Source organism: Bufo gargarizans, chromosome 3 (assembly GCF_014858855.1).
Source record: "Bufo gargarizans isolate SCDJY-AF-19 chromosome 3, ASM1485885v1, whole genome shotgun sequence".
NCBI classification, from domain to species: Eukaryota; Metazoa; Chordata; class Amphibia; order Anura; family Bufonidae; genus Bufo; species Bufo gargarizans.
In genome coordinates, this window is record NC_058082.1 from 563,915,152 (window position 1) to 563,922,457 (window position 7,306).

A 7,306-nucleotide genomic window follows, 5' to 3' on the forward strand; every position below is an offset into this window, starting at 1 on the left:
GGGGACCAATCATGAAAGGATTGTCTGCGTTGGACAATCCCACTAGTCGCTTGAGCTGATGACAAGGTCTTCCTTGCTGACTCCAAAAAGGAAAATCCTGAATGAAACCACTTTTCGGATTCTCCTTAATACAGGCTTAGATCGCGTCAGTCTCCTGCAGGGAATATGGATACACCCTATCCCAGAAAGCATCCTGTCCTGGAGGAAGTGAGATGGCAAAGTTGCAGGGAAGGTGCAAGGGAAAAGTCTCTCCTTGGAGAAGACATCTGCAAAGTCCTGATATTGATGTGGAACACCATCTGGAGGAGAACTGACCTCAGCGGGAGTAGACAAGTGAGAACCAGGTTTAAGAGACAATGCTGAGGACAGCGAGAGACACAGAAGATGATCTGAATGGAGGATCAGTCTATAGATAGGGATTGTTACATGAGCCAGGGTAATTCCAAAAACATCAGACTACTGGAAAGATTGAGAACTAGGAAATAAATCTCCTTAAATAAAAAAAAAAAATCACACTTAAAAGCTGGAACTTTACAGTCACTGTTGTGAACTTGTGGAAGTGATGATCTGTTAACAAAGATAATACTGTATGTAGAGGTTTTTGGAGTGACTGGAGCAGAATCCAGAGGTTTTTTTTTTTTAGAGACTATTCTGTGAAGTTCTCTAAGGTCCCTTGCAGACGAATGTAGCGGATTAGGTCCGAATGCATTGCGGGTGCTTTCTGGGAAAATCGCTTGATTCTGCAAGCAGGTTCAGTGAATTTTGTCTGCGATTGCGTTTCGTTTTTTCCAAGAGAGTGCAATGTGGTTTAATGCATTTTGCACGCGCGCGATAAAAAACTGAGTGTTTACAAACAACATCTCTTAGCAACCATCCGTGAAAATCGCAGCGCATCCGCACTTGCTTGCGGATGCAATGCGATTTTCACGCAGCCCTGTTCACTTCTATGGTTCCAGCTTTGCATGAAAATCGCAAAATATATAAAACATGCTGCGATTTTCATGCAACGCAAAAGTGATGCGTGAAAAACTACCCTCATGTACACAGCCCCATTGAAATGAATGGGTCCGGATTCAGCGTGGGTGCAATGCAAAAACCTGCCAATATTGCCATTGATAAAACTGAATGTGAGGCCTAAGGTCATCTCTCCACTCTTACTCATGCCTTGAAGTTTTCTAGCTTCACAGGACAAACAGGATGGTTGACCTTTTTGCCCACATTACATAGTCCATGTATCTGCTGGCAAGGATTATTGAATGTTAGAACCAGGCCAGGATATCAGCAAGTCCATTCCTCCTCCTGAGACTTCTTCCAAAAAATTAGGATCCACGTGAGCAGCTAGAGAGATCAGGTTATCAAGAGCTGGAGGAAGACCTCAACCCACTAATTAATGCTTGATATGACCTAATGATCCTTTATAGAAGTCCATTACTAAAGCTTTGTTATTCCTTGAGAATTCTGGAGCCAGGTTGTGAAACCTGATGGCATACTGACCAGTCCTACAGACCCTTTGTATCAGGTATAGCAGAGCAGAATCTGAGCAGGATGCTTCAAAAAGCAGCCTCGAAGGAGGACAGAGAATGCACAGTTGGGCCCTTACACTCCTATAAAGGTGATGCCTAGGCCAGAGCTCTGTGAGTGAAGTAACCAGGGAAGCCACCTTAGATTGGCCATAGTGGAATTGTGTAGGACACCATTCAAAGTGTATGGTACACTGCTTGATACATCCTCACCCGGCTTTAGGATCTATGGAGGTGCAGAAAAGCTGTTTGTGACACTCTGGGGTCTCCTAAGACTGTATCCAATTCCAACCCCTTTCAAACTCTCTAATGCAAAGACAGCACTAGTACGTCTGATCAGACTGTCACGGACGGTGTACAGGAAACAAGGCAAAACAACATGCATAAAAGACTCGCTGGATCCAAAAGCTAAGGAACAAAAGGGAGACCCCTGTAGAAGACCTGGCACTTTCCCTGGCTGCTCAGCCTATGCATAGATCCGAATGGTGGAGGTTTGCATATCCACGTACCTTGACTATATAACTCCTGAGCACCCTACAATAGTGAGGGGACACGACCACCGGCTCCCTACACCAGACACGGAGGGAGTCAGGGTCACCTGGGATCCAGCAAACAGAAAATAACAGATAACAGTATAACACTTAACTTTGTAGAGGAGAGGAGAACCAGATGGGCATGCACACATACTCCAGGAAGAAATATAAGCCGCCCAGAAAAGCATTCTGGGGAGGAATTTAAAGGGAAGCAATTAGTCCAACACATGACAGCTGAGAGAGGGTAACGAGATGAGTGACTGAATACCACAACAAAGAAACTCAAGGGGGAGGTTCTGAAAGGCCTCTGTCAGAGCTTCTCAGCTGTCTGGTTGTGACAGTACCCCTCCCTCTACGAGTGGACTCCGGACACTCAGAACCCACCTTCTCAGGATGGGACCTATGGAAAGCCCTGATGAGACGAGAGGCCTTAATGTCCGTCACTGGGACCCACATCCTCTCCTCAGGACCATACCCCTCCCAATGCACAAGGTACTGAAGAGAACCGCGGACAAGACGAGAATCCACAATCCTAGAGACCTGAAATTCAAGATTCCCATCAACCATAATCGGAGGAGGAGGCAAAGGCGAGGGTACAATGGGTTGAACATAAGGTTTCAATAAGGACTTATGAAAAACATTATGGATCTTCCAAGTCTGAGGAAGATCAAGACGGTATGCAACAGGATTGATGACAGACAGGATTTTGTGAGGCCCAATAAACCTAGGACCCAACTTCCAGGAGGGAACCTTCAATTTGATATTCTTGGTAGACAACCACACCAGATCACCAACATTCAGGTCCGGACCAAGCACACGTCTCTTATCTGCCACACGCTTATATCTCTCACTCATGCTCTTTAGATTATCCTGAATCCTTTGCCAAATAGATGACAACGACGAGGAGAATCTGTCCTCATCAGGTAAACCAGAAGACCCCTCTCCCGAGAAAGTCCCAAACTGTGGATGAAACCCATATGCACCAAAAAATGGTGACTTATCAGAGGACTCCTGACGACGGTTATTTAAAGCAAACTCAGCAAGGGACAAAAAAGAACACCAATCCTCTTGATTCTCCGCCACAAAACAGCGCAGATATGTCTCCAGATTCTGATTGACGCGCTCTGTCTGGCCATTCGACTGCGGGTGGAAAGCAGAAGAGAATGACAACCGAACCCCCAAGCGAGAACAGAAAGCCTTCCAGAATCTGGAAACAAACTGCGTGCCCCTATCAGAGACTATGTCTGAAGGAATACCGTGCAATTTGACAATGTGATTAATAAATGCCTGCGCCAGCGTCTTAGCATTGGGCAAACCAGGAAAAGGGATGAAATGCACCATTTTGCTAAAACGGTCCACCACCACCAGAATCACAGTCTTCCCCGAGGAACGAGGCAGGTCCGTGATAAAGTCCATAGACAGATGTGTCCAAGGACGGGAAGGAATGGGTAAGGGAAGGAGAGGACCTGATGGCCGTGAATGAGGGACTTTGGCACGAGCGCAAGTCTCGCAGGCTGCCACAAAACCCTCAACCGACTTACGAAGCGCAGGCCACCAGAATCTCCGAGCGATGAGATCCAGTGTGGCTCTTACCCCCGGGTGCCCAGCAAGGACCGTATCGTGGTGTTCTTTAAAAATCTTGTGTCTTAAAGCGAGAGGCACAAACAACCTCCCAGGAGGACAAAGATCAGGAGCCTCTAACTGGGCTGCCTGCACCTCTGCCTCCAATTCAGGAAAAAGAGCAGAGACCACCACACCTTCAGCCAAAATGGGACCCGGGTCTTCAAAATTCCCGCCTCCCGGAAAACAACGTGACAGGGCATCTGCCTTCACATTCTTAACTCCAGGGCGGAACGTGACAACAAAATTAAACCTAGAAACAACAAAGAAAAAACCAGCGGCAACAGGTGACTTCGAGGGTCGTATGTGTCCCTTTCTCAGACTCTCAGAGATATAAGCACGCATAGCGATCCTCTCAGGTTGGGAAAGATTGTATAAACGAGATTTAGGCAGCTTGGCGTCTGGGATGAGATTAATAGGGCAATCGTACTCCCTGTGCGGGGGCAAATCCTGAACTCCACTCTCAGAGAAGACATCCGAAAATTCAGAGAGAAAAGATGGTATAGTCTTAGTAGCAACCTCAGAAACAGATGTCATGAGGCAATTCTCTCTGCAAAAGTCACTCCAACCATTAATTTGCCTCGCTTGCCAATCAATGGTGGGGTTATGCTTAGTGAGCCAGGGCAGCCCCAACACCAGAGGGGTAGGCAAACCGCTAAGGACGAAACATGACACATCCTCAACATGAGCATCACTCACAATTAAACGGATATTGTGAACTATGCCCTTTAATGATTTCTGAGAAAGTGGAGCGGAATCGATAGCAAAAACAGGAATATCCTTTCCCAAAGTGCGCACCTGGAAACCATGAGTTATCGCAAATTGATTATCAATGAGATTGACCGCTGCTCCACTATCCACAAAAATCTCACAAAAAATGTTCTTGCTCTCTAGCGCCACCCTAGCCGGCAGGACAAAACGGGAATTACAAACAAACGGAAAACCTTCAATTTCCGCCTCAACCCTGCCAATAGTAACAGACGGAACATTTTTAAAAGATTTTTTCCTCTTTGTTTCTTTATTATACCCAGAGAACTGCCTGAATCTCCTAGAGGGACAAATATTTGCCAAATGATTAATACCTCCACAACAAAAACAAACCCTCCCATGCGGGCTAAATCTTCTATTGTCAGAAGCAATCAACCCCAGCTACATGGGCTCCTGCTCAGAAGGGGCTGACAGCGACTGAGACCCCTGCGCACAAAATGGGACCGCTGCACAGTCCTGGGACCGAGTATGACAGGAAGGAGAGATCTCTCCTCTCTCTCTAAGACGCCTGTCAATACGAACGGCCTGAGACATAGCAGAGTCCAAAGAAATAGGCCTTTCATGAAAGGCAAATGCATCTTTCAATCCCTCTGAAAGACCATGGCAAAATTGACTTCGGAGTGCAGCATCATTCCAACCAGTATCAACTGCCCATCTCCGAAATTCTGAGCAGTATATTTCTGCGGATTGTTTACCCTGGCATAAGAGACGTAGTCTAGACTCCGCCAGAGCAATACGATCCGGATCATCATATATCTGACCCAGGGCTAAAAAGAATTCATCCACTGAACGGAGGGGCCGTGCCCCCTCCGGCAGCGAAAAGGCCCAGGACTGAGCGTTACCCCTGAGCAGCGATATAATGATCCCCACCCTCCGTTCCTCATCACCAGAAGAATGGGGAAGAAGGCGAAAATGGAGTTTGCAAGCCTCTCTAAAACGCACAAAATTCTCACTACCCCCGGAGAACGTATCCGGGAGCGAGATCTTAGGCTCAGAACAAACTCCATGAACGCAAGCTGAACCGGTCACTTGAAGCTGAGAAAAAGTCCTGCGGAGATCAGCTACCTCCAATGAAAGACCCTGAAGGCGTTCAGCCAAAAGTGAAACCGGATCCATGCTTGAGACGGTTATGGCGGCTTATAATGTCACGGACGGTGTACAGGAAACAAGGCAAAGCAACATGCATAAAAGACTCGCTGGATCCAAAAGCTAAGGAACAAAAGGGAGACCCCTGTAGAAGACCTGGCACTTTCCCTGGCTGCTCAGCCTATGCATAGATCCGAATGGTGGAGGTTTGCATATCCACGTACCTTGACTATATAACCCCTGAGCACCCTACAATAGTGAGGGGACACGACCACCGGCTCCCTACACCAGACACGGAGGGAGTCAGGGTCACCTGGGATCCAGCAAACAGAAAATAACAGATAACAGTATAACACTTAACTTTGTAGAGGAGAGGAGAACCAGATGGGCATGCACACATACTCCAGGAAGAAATATAAGCCGCCCAGAAAAGCCTTCTGGGGAAGAATTTAAAGGGAAGCAATTAGTCCAACACATGACAGCTGAGAGAGGGTAACGAGATGAGTGACTGAATACCACAACAAAGAAACTCAAGGGGGAGGTTCTGAAAGGCCTCTGTCAGAGCTTCTCAGCTGTCTGGTTGTGACACAGGCTTAGGGTACTTTCACACTAGCGTTATTCTTTTCCGGCATTGAGTTCCATCCTAGGGGCTCAGTTTTATCCTAATGCATTCTCAATGGAGAGCAATCCGTTCCGGATGCATCAGGATGTCTTCAGTTCTTCTGGTCTTTTTGCCTTTTCAGGACAGAGATAATACCGCAGCATGCTGGGGTTTTATCTCCGTCCAAAATTCCGGGTGCAATGCGTGAGGTGAACGCATTACACCTGCACTGAATGCGGACCCATTCATTTCTATGGGGCTGCGCACATGAGCGGTGATTTTGACGCATCACTTGTGCGTTGCGTGAAAATTGCAGCATGCTCTAATTTGTGCGTTTCTTACGCAACGCAGGCCCCATAGAAGTGAATGGGGCTGCGTGAAAATCGCAAGCATCCGCAAGCAAGTGCTGATGCGGTGCGATTTTCACGCATGGTTGCTAGGAGACGATCGGGATGGGGACCCGATCATTATTTTTTTTCCCTTATAACATGGTTGCCCCAGGCGCCAGACTGCAGGGAAGCTCTGGCTGGCCGCTGGCGCAAAAAACACTGACTTTATGTTTTCGCTCTGCTCTGTTGCACTGCGCAGAGTGAGCGAGGAGCGGTAAACTGTCAGCCGAAGGAGCGCGCACCCTGATGAATCACCAGGGCGCGCACGGCAGTACGCACTGATATAGGCTCCGTCCACCTTCCAGACACTGCGGAGCAAGAAGGACTTAAAGGGACACTGACAGGCCCAATTAGCATATTGAGTTATATATATCACAGTACAGGTCATATAAAGTGTATTAGAATCATGTAAGTATCCCCCCTGCCCACCTTATAAATACGGAAATATAAAGTTTTATAACCTGCTTGTCCGGTCTCCAATCTGCCCAAGGGGCGGCGTTTCATCTGAAAATGCGCCCAGCCAGCCGCTCCCAACTGCCGTTCTGAAGCCCCGCCCAGCTCATCAATATTCACGTGGCTGGGCGGCGGCTACAACTCTCCAGGTCTCGATCCTGCGCATGGGCATCGTTCGTGTGTAATCTTCTGCGCATGCGCATGAGGCTCGGGGACGCAGGCAGGGTGTGTACGCAGGCGCGATCTAACGGCGCAGGCGCAGAAGATTACACACGAACGATGTGTAATCGAGACCAGGCGCAGGATCGAGACCTGGAGTCGAAACGCCGCCCCTTG